An 18,197-nucleotide genomic window follows, 5' to 3' on the forward strand; every position below is an offset into this window, starting at 1 on the left:
GGTTGAGAAAATATTTTATATAGAAGAGCGAACAACGTTTCGACCTTCTTCGGTCAACGTCAAGTTCACAAAGAAAGAGGTAACTGACCGGAAGCTGACCACATGTTTGAAAGGGGTTGTGTAACTGTGTGTCGAAATGTAGAGGGCGGTATTAGATGTTTGAATATATAATTTTATTTATTTTATTATATTAATATAGGTATAAAGGCGTTCCTTTATATTGGTTTATTTTGGGTTTAAGTTGTTGTATAAGTAAGGCTTCTTTAATTTTGCGTTTGTTTATGTTTGTTTCTTTATTTAGTATTGTGGTCAGCTTCCGGTCAGTTACCTCTTTCTTTGTGAACCTGACGATGACCGAAGAAGGTCGAAACGTTGTTCGCTCTTCTATATAAAATATTTTCTCAACCCAAACGAGCCGTTTATGCATATAAATTTCTCAACAAGTGGGTTTCTCGACATCACTGAAAATAGGCCATATTTGTATTAGTAGAATACATCATTACCACTAAATCACGAATAACACGGGAGGATAGCTAACAATCAAATACCTAACAAGTTTATTGGACTGTATCAGACTTTGTTCAGAGCTATGTCGTAAATATTTTCTTTCGCATCCAAATAATACTTTTGACATTGCACATTGCAATCATTGCACTATAAACAAGCTGATAAACCCTGCCTAACTGTTAAGTCGGGGATTAAACAGCATGAGTTCATTCGCTACTAAGTAGTGGCGATTCACTGCTTTATTTTCAGAAGGTTTCTAGTTCATCATCTGATTGTAAAATAAATATAAGAAAGAGGTGTAAAAACATTAGAAGTAGAAACTATCAGGAGATTTACTTGGGAATTTCATTGTCCATACTGAAAAATCTCAACAATACGGTTTATTTTGTTTCTTCGAGTTTTTAAGTTAGCTCGGAATAACATAATTATTTAAAATAAGTGTGAAAATTAAGTATAAGCTCTGACCACTTTCTCATGTTATGTTTTGCTATAACTTATGTATTAAAACTTACTTTTTTGAATTCATTATGTGTGTTTGCAGCACGTGCAGTTAAAGTGCCTCAAGATTTAATATTTACATCTTGTTAACGTTACTTGATGCCTCAAGACCCACACCACCTCAAATCCGCCACTGCTAATCACAAATTAATGAAATTTGAGTTCTTGCCATATTAAAGTAGTCCAAACTTATAATTAAATTGATTACAAATAAGCACAATTTTAAATATTATATTAAATAAGCTGCTGTTTTCGAAAATACACACGTGAAATACAAAAAGAAATAATAAAGATAGGCTTAAATAATTCTAGAAAATGACCTTTTAGTTTTTATGCATATGAAACATATTAACAGCGTCACTATGATTAATAAAAATAAGAAACCAATCTTAAAGAGTCGGTTTTAAGCATGATTATAAATTTGATTTATAACTATAATGATGAAGGTGGGTTAAAGAAATATTGTTCTATGATATTTCACCGTTGGGAAAGAGATGCAGCAGCTAATTATTTCATTATCAAAATATGAAAGTAGCCATTAGCATGCCAAAACACCTTGAACACGAATATTAATATTTAAACCCGTGTGAATATAAATAGTAGTATATGTATTTGATATACAGCGTTCGGCTTTTTTTTTTCAAGCATATTATCCTCCAATGGCACAGCGGCATCTCTGCGGACTCATACAGCTAGAATCTGGGTTTCGATATCAATGGTGGTCAGAGCACAGCTAGCCTTTTGTGTAGTTTTTTTGCTTAATTACAAACAAACAAGCAAACAAAATGTTTCAACACTGTAACAAAGACCGTGAAAACAAATAACATTGATGTTGGTTTACACAATCACTTTGACTTCTACTTAAGACTAAACTAACTTACTACGTACATGTTACTGAATAAAACTGTTTTCATTACACAATATATAAAAGTGAGGCATGGCCAGGTGAGTTAAGGCGTTCGACTACTAATTTGAGGGACGCGGGTTCAAACCCTCGGCGCACCAAACATGCTCGCCCTTTCATACGTGGGGTATTATAATGTAACGGTCAATTCTACTATTCGTTGTTAAAATAGCTGGTGGTGGGTGGTGAGGACTAACTGCCTTCCCTATAGTTTTACACTTCAAAATTAGGGACGGCTAGTGCAGATAGCCCTCCTGTAGCTTTGCGCAAAATTCAAAAAACAAATCAAAGAATTTATAGAAGTGTGAATTTCTTTAAACATTTCATTCTTAAATTTTCTCTCTTTTAGCAAATAATGAAACATAATTACAACCTTTTATTTACATCCAAAATTTTAGCATACGAAAATTTGACAAGTACAAAATATTAAAACAGGCATATCTTGCTTGCAGTGTCCAAATAGTAATAACAGAGAGACTTAACATAGTGCCCACATAGTGGCAAAATTTAGTAATGTGATCAAAGTATTATCTTAACATGAATTATTTGTTAACGTTTGCAGTAACAATATGCTTTACGTACGTTCATATGCTTCGTATTTAGTAAATAATAAATAAATTGTTTTCGTTTTTGAGTGTGTAACAAAAGTACACATATCAATTTAAAAATAAGTATCATAAAGTTACAAAGAGAAAGAGAACTTCAGTTTACGGTTTCTTATACAGCAACAGCATCTGATCATTTCTACATTTTACATAACAAAGCAGATATTCAAAGCATACTGACAATTTAACAGCCCAAATAACATTTTTGTAGAATTTCAGTACTTTTAATTCATTCTACAACCACATGTGTTTTCTTTAACTAAATTTACCCAAATGTTTCTTTTGGTTTCATAACTACTACTGTTGCACTTTTTTTTTTCAAATATAAATATTAATATACACAGGGTGATTCCAAAAATATTTATCCATCTTTTAAGTTATGCAATCCTGTTGATGAACTCTAACTTTTCTTTTCTGATAATATTAGAGAATGTGTAAAAATAAATGAAAAAATATTGACGAATTAAAGCAACATATGACTACGGTAAATGTGCTTACAAGCCAACAAAACAACTTTATCAATATTTTGTACAGTAAATTAACTGCAGCTACCCTAGTAATCCACGACATCTACAACAGAGTGCCTGACATGTTGTTACACAGTTCTCAACTGTGATTCGAGAACTGTGTAACGGTATGCATATTGACATACATCTCACTTCTTTTCTGTCCCTGATTGAGAACGATTTTACTTTGAATATAAGTAAATCAACACTCAGTTGCCTCAATCCAGTAAGAATGTTTTGTTTATTTATAGTTAACGTAAAGCTATACAATAGGCTATCTGTGCTTTGCTCACTATGGCCATCGAAACCAGGTTTCTAACATCACAAGGCACAGAGATTCTATCGTGCCACTGAGGATCAGTACAAACGTAAAAAAATTCTTATGTATAAGTAATGTAATAAAGTTACTAAAGAACATTTAGTTTTTCTTCCTGTCTATATAAATAAAATATTATAGAAGTGTTATCATTTATTAAAAAGTTAATACAAACATTTTTTCTTGTTTCTCTTTCAAATTAACAAGGGTGGCAAAGAGATATAGACAGAAGTTATAATCATTTTAAACGGTTCATTACTTCTGTGTGGTTCAAGAGAATTCAGCTTAAGTATATGATTATATTTTAAGCTTTCGCCATCACACTCTTTGGGCAACGGAAAGCATGTAACATAACACGTACATTCGTGCCATCAATTATGTTGTGATCCGGGGAATTGAAATGTTTTGGTTTGGGTACGTGGTGGAAGACCAAGTTTAAATTACTTTCGAATTTTCCTTTTTCTTTATATGTATGTAAGTTATTCGGAGGTTACAACAATAAATGTTAAAAACGAGGGTCTCAAACTTCATTACGAAGCAGAAGAATAAATATTAATATTAAATTTTCAACATACATTTCCTGGCATGGCCTGGTGTTAAGACACTCGACACGTAATAACTAACTTGTGTTAAAGGACAAAAGAGAAAGATAAATACTGGTAACTCAAAGTTAAGAATATAATGAAAAAGAAATTATTTAAGATTAATTAATCAGAAAAGAAAAGGTATGTACAATTTTCCTTTATAATTTTAAACATTTAGTTGGATGATAAGTTGATGATAATACTGAAAATATTCAATCTGAGTAGAAACAACTAAAGATCAAAATAACAAATCTTTAGTTACAATACGTATTAAAATAATCTCATTCTTTTTGTACCAAATACTTCTAATCTTTAACAAAATCTTCCCAGTTGTTGTGAAGATGTGATAACAAAGCTTAGTTATACTACATATTGGTGAACTGTGTTTCACAGAAATAGACAAAGGCGTTCAACTCCATCACGTATGATTAAGCAGTGAGCAACGAATTTTTTCAAAATGTGCATATGCAAAAAACATGGATAACACATCTATATGAAGTGTAATAATTGTGTAAGACTGAGATGTTCCAGAGCCTAAAACCCATTCAAAACACCAAATTCTTGGTATAAAATATAACAAATATTCAAGCATTTCACCAGTTTTTTGCACATTATTTTCTATTTATTTCACTTTCTTTAATTTTATTTGTCTTCAGTTTTCTCATTATTGTTCTTCACCACTTTTTTATTCAGACTCACCCCCATGTACCTCGAATTCCCCAGAAAAAAAACACACAACACATTGTGGGTCAACCCCATGGCATTAGATTGCAAAGTATTTACAAAACATTTGAGACCAGAAGGGCTTATATAGTCATACTCTCAATGGTCTAGCCTCATTGTCCAATTGTACGTTTACAAGAACTCTTCATTACCAGAAAAATAGTAGTTTTTAAAACAAATTATGATTTGTTCACTTGGTAAAGTAGCTCCTTCTTTATTTGGTAGCTTGATACTGCAAAGTTCTTGATTTATTATGTTCAGGTACTGAAATAAGTGTGCAATTCATAACATACATGGATATATGCACACCTAAGTAAATCAATAGTTTCTGACCAAAAGCTATTTTTTATTAACTTTGAAACTTGTAGATCGCAGCACTATGTAAGTATCGCTCAACTTTGGCATTCATACTTTTTAGAAATTGTTTCAATGATGGCTCGTCCAAAAGAAAGAAAGAAAAATTGCATGAAGACAGCTTGGCATATCGTAAAGGTAAGAATTATATGTTAACATTGTTTGTCGATGGAATACATCCGTTCTAAGCTGCTTTAATGTGTATATACAGTACCGATCCTAAAAGAAAACAATTTTACGTCATACACAATAGAATACGTAATCTAACTGTATGTACAAATCGGTTGCTAATTTTAAAAAAGGGCACCACTTTCTTTTTATGTAAATAATTAATAAATTGTTTATTGGCAGTATACTTCATATGATATTTCAACGTAATTGAACAACAATCTTAAGTCTTTAGTCTCCACATTCAACATAAAATACAAAGATAAAAACATGTGATGGAAAAGTTTCTATTATGATCGCCATTCAGATGTAATTTGTCAGTAAGTTTGTACAAAGAACCAGCAGTTGAAAAATTTTAAGTACTTTTATGTAGTTTTAATAGCTGTAATATTAAAATATATTTAAAGTGAAGTATTATTTTAAAGAACTTTCTAGTACTATGCATATTTTAAAGTTGTAAATTACACAATCATTTTTATTCTCACCTAACACATCTCTTTCTGTATCTAATATTCATAACATACCATTTAATTTATATCCTTTTTTCTTCCCACTTTAGCACGTACTATTTGTCTTGTATGTTAGTTTATGAAAAGTTTATGTAATTTGCAACATCTGCTTTTGTATTTGTTTTTGATATAGTTTCTGTCAGTATCTGCCTCATATAGTGCATTCATTGGAATCTGCTATTTTTCATGTATGCTTTACTTTCTGAAGTACATAATTTCTCTATTGTATCTGATAGTTTTTTAGTTTTTCACACCCCTTTTTAACACGCTTTCCTAAATATCATTTAATTATTGTTTACTTTGATATCAAATATTTATCATACAGTTTTTAATAACTGAAATTATCACATTTTCTTTAGTTTAAAGTATATTTCTTGTAGTATGAGTTATTTTTAATTTGAATACTATTCAACAAGACACAGGTTTTAAAGTCTAGTTTACATTGGTTAGGTAAAAGATTTGTTTGTTTGTTTTAAATTTCGCACAAAGCTACTCGAGGGCTGTCTGTGCTAGGCATCCCTAATTTAGGAGTGTAAGACTAGAGGGAAAGCAGCTAGTCATCACCACTCACTGCCAACTCTTGGGCTACTCTTTTATCAACGAATAGTGGGATTGACCGTCACATTATAACGCTCCCATGGCTGAAAGGGCGAGCATGTTTGGTGCAACGGGGATGCGAACCCGCACCCTCGGATTATAAGTCGCACACCTCAACAAGCTTGTCCATGCAGGGCCAGGTAAAAGATAAAAATATAAAGTTCAGTACACTGATTTAATGAGTATTTTAGTAATATAAATACTTATTATGGCAAGGATACATGATTATCTAGTTAAAGATCTTTGTAGATGAACAATAAATTTTATCTATGGCTTTTTGAGTCTGTTAAGTATTATATACACTTCACCATTGTAAATGGCCTTATGACTTTTTGTTTGAATTGCTGACCAAATTGGTGTTGATGACCCTTGTTCATGTAAAAAAGCCCAGTCTACAGCTGAAGGTATAGACAATCAAAGAGTGCATTAGGCTTTTTAGTCATAGATTTTTCTCTTGGTGGAAAGAAAATAAATCTTTAACATATAGATATACAATAATAAATTTTATTTTTACTGAAAGGCTTCAGTTCAGTTGGAATAAGCATTAGAGTTGTTTAATTCTGAAATAAATACTGGCAATTCAGTAGCTAGTGATAATAAACTTAACTTTTTATTTGTTGAATAATCTGCCTTTAGTAGAAAGTTTTATAGTGATTTCATTCCTGGATTATTTTACACTTATTTATATATCTGAAGATTAGACACCACCCATGCAGTTTTTTCTGTTGGAGAAATTGATTTTCCTGCATTTCTGAACAACTCTGTTACTACACCCATTAGTATACAGCATATATTGCATTCTGTTATTCTTATTTTTCATGATATCTCTGCATTTTGTCAATCTCTCATTGTGGATGACACAGTATCTGCCATTAAACTTGTCTTTAAGATCAGTTTAGTTGCAACATTATTTCTAGCTAAATTTTCACTATTATTACTTCAAAATGGCCAGATCTGACAGAAACAGGTTGTTGAGCTTTTGTAGAATGCTATTTCATTTGTTTTTCAGAGCAAAGCTATATTAGATTATATGTCCAAAGTGGGAAATCGAACCCTGGATTTCAGAGTTGGAAATAATGGATTAAGTGGGTATGTAGGTATATATTTCATATATAAATTATAGATCCATTGGATGAGTGGGTAAGTATTATAAAAATAAATTTATTTCATCACTGCTTAGTTCTTCATATCAGAAGACCAAGAAAAACTGTTGAGCTTTATTTCTACAAATATATTTCTGAAGATTACTTACATAATAGATAAATCATTCTGAAGGTAATTTATCAAAGCAAATATGTCAGTAAATTGGCTTTCATTCAACTCCAAAACTAAGCAGACAAACCCCAGAAATCTGATTCACAAAATAAAATGCAGATAAATGTAAAGAACTGTTAAGCTGCAACAACCTTAAAAGAACATCAATATTGAAAAATATAAATGTCATTTTCAGGACGTTACTAAATAAATCATTTAAGGAAACTTTCTTCTCTTTCAGGCATCCAAGTACAGTTAATGAAAGGTTACACAAAAAATAAATTAAATTATAAAGTACAAAAAAACTTTAGAAGGAAAAGAGTATTTTACCATGATATTTGTAAAACGTTTTGAATACTTAAAAATATATAACACTCTGTGTAAATTAAGAAACAACCAGATAATTTATTATAGTGTAACTATACTTTTAGATTATTTGAAATATTTCCAGAAATTAACTTGAAATAATCTCAAAGCATTGTCATAACTCAAACAATATCATAATGGAAAGGACAATATGACTGAAACGTGCTTTGAACGATATTTACATGAATCACAAGAATATTTTCCCCACTGGTGCATCTCGAGGTGGTGACATGAAGTATTTGCTCAGTATACTATATAAAATTAAAAAAAATTTATAATTATTGTTACACCTGGAATACTCCATATGTCTGAAATTTATTTGAAGAAAAACAGTTGTTAGCCGAATGAGGAATAACACGAGACAGTTTGAACAATGGAAACTACTCTGGCTCTTACAGTTTATAAGTTTTTATTGGCTAGTGCTGATCCAATTATCTCAGTTAGGGAACAGAAGACAATTAAATTAGAAAAATATGGCTCTCCAAGTAGGATAGCCGAAAGTTCTCCTTCTAAGGTTACAGTGATTATATTAATACTAACACCAGTCCATCCATTATTCAAGAAAATCACAGAAATAGGAGTGTCTTTCAAACAGCAGCTACAAGTTGTCTTGAAGGCACAGAATATTGTAAACTGAAGGGAAACAAAATTCCCTAAACCATATTTGGTAAAGTAACACTCTTCAACTCATTTGTCTATTGAAATCCTGAAGGAAGTTTTATTGCCAGAGCAACAACTACTACAGTTAGTACTGCCGATGTAGCTTGCAATAAACCAAAGGGTTCTTTTAACACTATTCTGGCTATCACAAATACCGTAATTGGATAACTAATGATAATGACACTGGCTTGATAAATGGATATATAATGAAGTACACTGTATCTCATACACACTACCAATACATAAGAAACACTTTCAATTACTATAATATTTCTTATAGACGGTGGACCAAATCAAGAGGTATTTTAAAATACAGGAAGAGTAATACTATGTATTGTCATAAAAACTTGGAAAAAGTAGATTGGATGAGATAGTAAATAATAAACCTTTATATATAGATAAAAGTTTACCTCATTCAGATGAGTTCTTTTTTTTTTTCAGAAGTCATGCGAGAACATTCACTTTGATTGATCAACTTCTGTTTCATTGACATCATTCTATGAACTAAAGGTTTCAGAACTATGTTTTCTGATATTTTCCTTTCTGGTATCCATAACATTAAATATTGATGTAGACACCTTTCATTTAGTTGTGAAAAGAAATGGATACCTGAAGTTACGTGTTAAGACTTATGTAAAGTAAATGTTTTAATTTTTGCCCATTTCTCATTAAGTATCATGCTGAGGAAAACTGCACATAGTAAAAAAAATAGGTTATAGTGCACCTCTAGAAACAACTAATTTAAAAAAAATAATCTAAAATTGTCTTAAATTTTCCCAGTCTCATAATTTCTAAATGCAATCATTTCAGAAAAGGTAACTTTCTAAATGTTGAGAGCATAGTAAAAGTAAATAATAACGAATTGTGTATCTGACAGACTGCTTATATTTTTATTTAATTATTACTTTCATTATTAGAATTTGTTGTTATATTAGCGTTATTCTAAATTTGAAGGAACTTTTTTTTCAACAGGTAAAAAGAATGTTGTATAACATATTATTAAATGCCCAATATCATTTTTTTTATTTACATTTTGTTTAGACTTAAATTTTCAGATATTTCTGTTTTGTTTTGAAACCTTATGCTGGAAGTTTCTTGCTTCAAATGTTACAAGTGTATCAGTATTTTTAAAAATTAATAACCTCTCATCTAAATGTTGAGTGAGAGAAATTAGATAACTTTGATGCATCAGATATCTTTAGAGATTTGAGGTTCTCAGTTCTGTAAATAACACATTTACAGTGGTTCTACTGGTACATTTGAATCAAGATGCCAGTGCTGTTGTGAATAATATATGGGAAGTGCTGCCCAGAGAAAAAACGGCTAAGAAAATTATTTTGTATCGTATGGAAGCACTGGTTTACTCCTGGAGACTGAAAAAGCTCACTGGTACATCTTATTGATGTTTTCAACTTCATGAACTAGTCTGAGGCTAACCCACGAGTCTGTAGAGTAGTATCACCCATCTTTGAAGTTGTAGTTGAGCACTGTACACCATAGATTGGAATTTTGGAAGAGAATAAGGTGGACCAGGAAGCCAATTTCATCAGTCTATTGTTCCATAAATGTTGTAAAGTGTTAGATGTGATGAAGGTTCACACTTTACCTTTTCACCTCCAGTCACATTATTTAGCATAAATTTAAGACAGGCTACCAAGTATATTGATCTTAAACCTATTTATCACTTGCCATATGCCAAGCTTGTGATTTGATACCATTAGTAAATGACTATTCAGCATTTATGTCTTATAATCACGACAAAAATACATGTCTGACATTGTGTATTTATTTATCTTTGTTTGTGTTTAGGTACAAAGCTACCTATGAGTCATCCATGCTCTACTAACCGAAGCTTTGTAAACCTAATTTTTCAGAAGCCTTCAAGCTTACTGCTGAGTCACCTTATATGTAAATCGATCCAAATAGTTAATTAACTATTTTTATGAATAGGGCAAACAACATAGGTGAAACAGTAATGGGATTTAATTAGTTCTATTTTTGGTAGACATATGTCTTCAATTTTAGTAGGTATATTTGTAATTTATATCCTCTAGTAGTCAGATTTCTAATTAGTTTTACCAATTCAGTTTTATCACATAAAGATTCTTTATTTTAACCAATTTAATTTAGTTTTCTTAATCATACTTAATGCAAGCCACACAGTGAGAAAACTCTTGATTTAAACTGTATTTAAAATAACCTTTCCCTTATAAGATTTTACGATTCCACTGTCTTCATTTGGACTTAACCTTTTCTTTGACACAAGTTTGTTTGTTTTTGAATTTCGCGCAAAGCTACACGATGGCTATCTGTGCTAGCCGTCCTTAATTTAGCAATGTAAGACTAGAGGGAAGGCAGCTAGTCATCACCGTCCTCCAGGTGATGGCTGCTGATCAGTCTTCTAAATGTGGTCACTTTCCTATAAATATATTTGTTTCATTTTGTTTGGGACCACTGAATGGAGAATCACTACCAAATGGAGAACATTTAGTGCCATTGACTCCATCTACTATTGATTCACAAGAGATGATGAACTCCAACTCCAACAATGACATTTTAGTTGCATCAGGATTCATTGGCACAATACCCAAACAACAATACCTTAGTTAAACTGACGAACAGGACCAGGCAATTGACCCTTGGGGAGCCAACCAAAAACTCTCATCTATGTAAATTAAAGGCCAAAGGGATGTGTGGAAGTGCTACCAGTGTAAACTGTTCCATCAAGGGGCACGTTAACTTACCTTTACTCCTATGAGCTCATACTCTCTCCTTGACAATTTATTTGAACCATAAATACACAGTAAATTCAAGTTTTATCGTTGTGAAATTCATGTTCTTTATTCAATAACAATTTTTTGAATGTCGAAAAATGAAACATCTGTATTCATACTTTTTATAATTTCAATAGAAATTATAATGTGGCTACCATATTTTTCCATTAAAAATACAATTTAAATGTTTAGCTATAGTGTACTACAGTGCGCGTGCCAATTTATTACGCAAGTTTTGTTCGTACAAATATCTAAAAATTATATGTTTGGTTTAATTGAAAAGAAAGTTATAAAATGTTTTTTTTTAATGTCATGAATAACTGTAAAATTCTTGATGACAAGAAACCTACTTGAAATAAAAATGTATATCAGAACAGTTGGTATGTGTATTAACAATTGTATTGATAAGCGGAAAACACGTTTCGACCTTCCAAGGTCATCTTCAGGTTAATTTTTTTTCTGCTTATGCCAAAAAAAGTCACATGATGAATCATTGTCGCCCGAGTAAATCCAAAGTCATCAGAGTCTTAAATGTATTATGACAGTTATAATACCTTTTCCATAACTGTAGAACCAAGTGTAATTTTTATAATATTTGTAATTTAAATGAAATATTATTAAATTGTTTGTCGTTTGTACATGGAAATCTACACTAACTGTATTAGTGCTTAGCTAAAGACATTGAACAGTGGTGACGTCCAATTTTAATCATATAGGTAAATCCAGGTATTCAAGTATTAACAATGTTATTAAAATAGTCAAACACACCATTGATCACCACCATCATCCTTCACTGAGATGAAAGTAAGTTTGAAATTTTCTGTTTTACACTTAAACTGCTTCTGTATGTTGGAACCTGTGTTTTTAATTCAGCCCAGAAACCTGCGCCTAAAATGGTCTCCAAGCGATGCGATCATGAAAGCGAGTTGGCACGTGACCACTAGAATTGATCTGTAAAGTCACGTGTTTCTGCTTTTTCCTTTACTCTTCCAATCTTCCTGTTGATAACGGTTTACAGCCACGCCTTTCCGGCCTCTCGAGTATGGCGCTTCCACTCTGGCTCAACACATGGGTTGTTTACCTTAATTTGTTACCGTTAAATTCGAGGAATTTTAAACCAGAATACTCACCAACATATTAAAACTTAAATCTAGAATCTTCTGATAAGTTAAGACAATAGCTTCAGCCTTATCAACGTTATTTTAATGTACCATACACACACTCGAGTATGAATTAACTTTATGAATTTCCCAATGGCACAGGTTAACAGTTTCTGATATAATCTAATCAATTTTTTAATATGATGAACATCTTCAGGATATAAATTAAAATTACGTTTATTTACTCGCACTGTCTTACATTTTCTAAAAAGAAATATGCTGTAGAAGAAATGTAATAGAAAAATTTCAATTGTTTAAACGTGTGCAGTTTAAAAAATATCATAACTTAATTTCTTTATCAAAGTACTGATGGCCAAATCTCAAAGAGAGATTTTCAGTGTTAAATATTCTGAAAGTGTGAGTTATACGGAAATTATTATAATTATCAAATTCTGTGATAGTTTACACTTTGAAAAGTCTATAAAAGGTAGTTTTTACCTAACTTACTGTATTGATTAGAAACGTCGATTTACCCAGAAAACGAATAATTGAACTGCACATAGTTTTTACTCACAACTAACAAACTACAATAATTATGGCTGGTTACTTATTTTGTATATATCCAGGATGAACTTCAAATCAAAGATCATACAATTTGGGTCTAATAATTTCTCTTTGAAACGATTCTTTTCATGAGAAATCTTCGTGGTTTACACTAAATTTGTTTATATATTATAAATGTGACTGTTGAATCACAAAGTAAAAATATATGTAATAATCATATTTAGAAATATCTTCTACAAAAAGTAGTTGAGGGACAGATAGAAGTAGTTAAATGGGTTAGCATAAGGAAAACACACATAGTAATAGCAAAATTAGAAACTAATTTTTGAAACAATACTTCTAATCGGCTTAAAATGGAGTTTTAATATGTACGTATTGGTTTATATTCTTTGAAAACTGTGTCTAAATTACAAATGTTTATTATTATTACTGTTATTAACAAGTAATATAGCCAGTAACAATAAGATTTGATGGTTGGCTACAATGAAACAATCTTTGTTAAAACTAGTTTAAAGATGTGTGTGTGTTAAATGTGAAAAACCTTAAACGGTAAGTGTTGTAGTAGTGACATCATGGTAAAAATAACTTATAATAATAACAGTCTATCTTCAGTATTATAAAGAGGTGTAAGAAAAATATTGGAAATACAATTCTGATGATATTCTAATTAAATAATTTAATTACCTTTTAGTCTTTGTGTATTAAACACGTTTGTACTAAATTTTCTTTAAGGTGTCATTTTTTCCAGCTAAATGTATTTTTCATTTATTTCTGTGTTCACAGAATTTTAAGTCACTCTTACAGGTATTTATTTAGTTAGTTATCACTGTAAAAGAGTTCCCTATTTAACGTTTTGAGCCACAACTTTCTACTACCAATAAATATTCAATATCGCCGTTTATGTTATCATTACTTGCATTTATAGTTTAATATTTTATTATCCCAGTTTGTAACCAAGAATGAAACTAACTGTCGTCATAACAATATCACAATGTTTGATATGTATAGACGAAACAATAATTTTTGACGATTTTAAACTAACCTTGGGCATCTTATTAATTTTCATAAATTTAATGTGTTTCCAAAAGCAACAAAAAATTGATTATTTGCAATAACGTTTACCCTTAAGTTTGAGCGATTTTAATATAAAAAAAAAATGGTTTTGATACCCGATGTGGGAATAGCAGAGATAACAAATAATGTATTTAATAACAGTTGACCATTGGAACCACTAGTACAGCGATATGTCTCCGGATTTACGACGCTAAAATCAGGGGTTCGATTCCCCTCGGTGGGCTGAGCAGATAGCCCTTCGTGGCTTTGCTATAAGAAAAACACACCCATTGGAACCAAGATTTGTTCTTATAAGAAAAAAAGATTCTGAAACGCATTAATGAATACGTTCTAAGTACGAATTATCAACTCCTATAAACACATTTACTTTTCCGCTATTCTTACCTTCATATTTAACAGGTTAAAGTAAAGATAGTTTTCTTGATGAAACGTTTGTGTAATAATGAGTCAGTATTTTTAGTTGAATAATGAAAGACAACAAAAAACTATTTTATTTTCGTAAGAATTATATGTGTACTACAAAACAACAACCATTTTTATATGTTTAGATCCACAACAACTTAAAACCGTATTTAATAAGTTACAACAAGTTGAAAGATTTTATTGCTTTAGAAAAGTTATACTGTCTAGATAGAGGTATTAGAGACTGAAACAAATACTAAAAAGAAGGAAATCAGGACAGATTCAGATTATTATATTATAGGAAATCTATAGATATTCATTTTAACACACTAACACTTTATTAAATATGTCAATCAAGTTGTTCAACCAATTTTTTTTTGTTTTATCATTTTACTGGATCACGTAATCTATATATATGTACAGGTTCATATTTCTTATGATATCGTATTTGTTTCTATATTTTAAAGTTTTGCTCCTCCACATGCATATAGCTACAAATGTATAGGATGTAAACATAACACAGTTGTATTTGACTACCGACAAACCTAAAACCTATAATAGTTTTTTTTTTTTTAAATGTGGTGTAACTGAATAGTAATAATTACTTACATTCTATATGAAAACAATCAAAGCCTGTGACTCAGAGAAAGTTACCACACTTCCAACGTTACAAACAAGGTTTGTTACCTGGGGTGACACAGCTAAAATAGCCCACTCTGTTATATACATATAACTACGTCAACTGAAACTATATATTATACTCAAACAATTACTAGACTGAACTGCTTTGACATCTATTAGTCTGTCTGTAAGGCGTAATAGAGTGGATAGCCTTTGGTTTCATTTTATTGTACTAGATAGGAGCGTCGAGAGGCAGCACGGGCCTCAGGACAAACATCTTCGTCAGTCACCCTTTCTCTGTTGTTTTTTACATTTTAAAGAACTTAAAGATCCTATACTACGGCAGCAATGAGCTCATAAACAAAGCACACCCATAGCAGCAGCCGTTGTTAGATCACAATAAAAGTGTAAAAACGTGCTTTACGACCTTTACGTGTAGAGAAATGGAAGTTAAACTTTATTACCCCAATTTCATTTAACATGGAAAAACTGGCTGTTGTAAATTGACAAAGTAAAGTATTTCCAATTTTGAAATATTTGATAACGAAGAATAATTTCACAAACACGAGTTTGTACATTCTCTTAACTATCAGAACACAAAATAAATTAGTGTACTTGCCTCTCATAAATTAATACATTCCTTTAAGAATCAGAACACAATGTTAATTAGTATACCTGTTTTTCATAAACTTATACAGACCTTTAAGTATCAGAACACGAAGTTTTGTAGTACACCTGTCTTTCACAAGGTTATATATCCCTTTAAGTATAAAAATCAAAATTTAATTAATATACCTTTGTTTCATAACCTTATATGTTTTTTTTAAGTATCAGAACAAAAACTTAATTTGTATAACTGACTTTCATAGACTCAAACTTATACATTGGTTCGAGTATAAGAACACAGTTAATTAGCAAACCTCTCTTTACGCATTCTTTTAAATATCAGAACAAAAAGCTGATTCGTATAACAGTCGTTCTTAAACAGAAACTTATATATTCCTTCAACAAGCAGAACACAAGAAAGTAAATTAATGTACATGTATTTCATAAACTTATATATTCCTTTAAGAAACAGAACACAAAACAGTTATTATGACTGACTTTATTAAACTGAAACTTAGAACTTTCCTTTACATATCGAAACTTAGAATACATTAGTACACATGTCTTTCATAAACTTAGACACTCCTTTAAAGTGTCAGAACACAAAGTTAACTGGTATACTTGTCTTTTATAAACTCAAAATTATACATTTTTTCAACCAGCAGAACACACTGTTCATTCGCACACGCATCTTCAATAAACGTACACATTCCTATAAGTATCAGAACACAAAGTTAAATAGTATAATTGTATTTCATAAACTCATACTTTCTTTTATGTATCAGAACACAAAGTTATTTCGTATACCTGTCTTTCATAAACTTATACATTGCTTCAAGTATTAGAACACAAGGTTAATTAGCATACAACTCTTTTATAAACTTATACATTCCTTTATGGAAAATAATAAAAAGTTTATTAGTACGCCTATCTTTCATAAAGTTATACATTCCCTCAAGTATCGGAACAAAAAGATAAATAATATACATGTCTTTCATAAACTTATATTCCTTTCAAGTATCAGAACACAAAGTTATGTAATACACCAATCTTTCATAAAATTATTCATCCCTTCACATATCAGAATAAAAAGTTAATTAGCATACCTCTCTTTTATAAACTTGTATATCCCATTAAGTATCAGTAAACAATTTTGTTTGTTTTGGAATTTTGCACAAAGCTACTCGAGGGCTATCTGTGCTAGCCGTGTCTAATTTAGCAGTGTAAGACTAGAGGGAAGGAAGACAGCTAGTCATCACCACCCACCGCCAACTCTTGGGCTGCTCTTTTACCAACGAATAGTGGGATTAACCGTCACATTATAATGCCCCCACGGCTGAAAGGTCGAGCATGTTTGGCGCGACCGGGATGCGAACCCGCGACCCCCAGAAAACAAAGTATTTCATAAATTTATAAATTCTTTTTAAGTATTAGAACAAAAAAATAATTAGTGTACCTAATTAGTAACAGAACAGAGACGTAATTAATACGTTTGTCTTTAATAAACTCGTCTTAGGGACGAGAATGGAAACGGGATTGTAAAAGGCGTTGCAGTTAGAAGTTAAGTTATTAATTGAGATAGGTATAAAGGAGTTCTTTTATAGTGATTAATTTTCTTTTAGTTGTTGTACAAGTAGAGCTTCATTGGTTTTGGTTTAAGGAAGTAAACGTTTGTATATTTGGTAGTGAAAACAATTTTATTAAATAATATGTACGAAGTAGATTAGTTTAGTCTTAAGCAGAAGTCAACGTCACTGTTTGAACCGATATAATCAATATTTATTTTCACGGTTTTTTTTACACTGTTGAAACAAAATGCCTATCTTAACATAACGATTGCTTGTAATTAAGTATAATTAAGCACAAAGCTACACATTGGGCTGTCTGAGAGCTCTACCCACCACGGGTATGGAAACCCGGGTTCTAGCGGAGTGGGAGATCAGACATACTGCTATGCCACTAGGGGACATTTGCTTGAGACAAAAAGACTAACGGTGTATACCAAATAGGTACACTATTATTTATATCTACTTCCGTTTTGCCGCCTTTGTTTGTTCTGCATTCTCATCCGACATTTTTATGCTGCCTCACCTCACTTCATTACATCAAAAAAGCCAAACTAAAATACAGGAAAACTTTTACGAATAGATAAATAATCATCCACAAGCCTGTGTGCCTACTTTGGTTATAATTGTTTGCAGTTTGCTTGTGATATTTATGTACTTTATTTTGATGTTTTTCTTAGTTTATGGCTAAAAAATGCCTTTCTTTATATTTTTTGTTTTTATTCTATACCTATTCTTTTTTTTCAAATTTCTCTATTTTATTGTTAACTTTAGATGACATATAATTACTTCTAGTACACTTTCTCATTTCTGTATTTCATACAGATTACTAGAAAATGATTTATCTACGTGGAAAATATTTTAATATTGCATAGCATGAGCGAAGGCTTTAATTATTATATTTTGCTCACAAAGAAGGGTTTGTCCAAAATAAAATGTT

General features: G+C 31.0%; 1 long non-coding RNA gene across 1 annotated transcript; it reads left to right on the plus strand.

Moving 5' to 3' along the window:
- Positions 1 to 5,026: 5,026 nt before the first annotated feature.
- LOC143225297 (uncharacterized) lies at positions 5,027 to 11,555 on the plus strand. Its single transcript, XR_013013780.1, has 3 exons — positions 5,027 to 5,135; positions 7,281 to 7,360; positions 9,794 to 11,555. It is a non-coding gene; the product is annotated as an uncharacterized LOC143225297 (long non-coding RNA).
- The last annotated feature ends 6,642 nt before the right edge of the window (positions 11,556 to 18,197 follow it).

Source organism: Tachypleus tridentatus, chromosome 9, assembly GCF_004210375.1.
Source record: "Tachypleus tridentatus isolate NWPU-2018 chromosome 9, ASM421037v1, whole genome shotgun sequence".
Taxonomy (NCBI): Eukaryota; Metazoa; Arthropoda; class Merostomata; order Xiphosura; family Limulidae; genus Tachypleus; species Tachypleus tridentatus.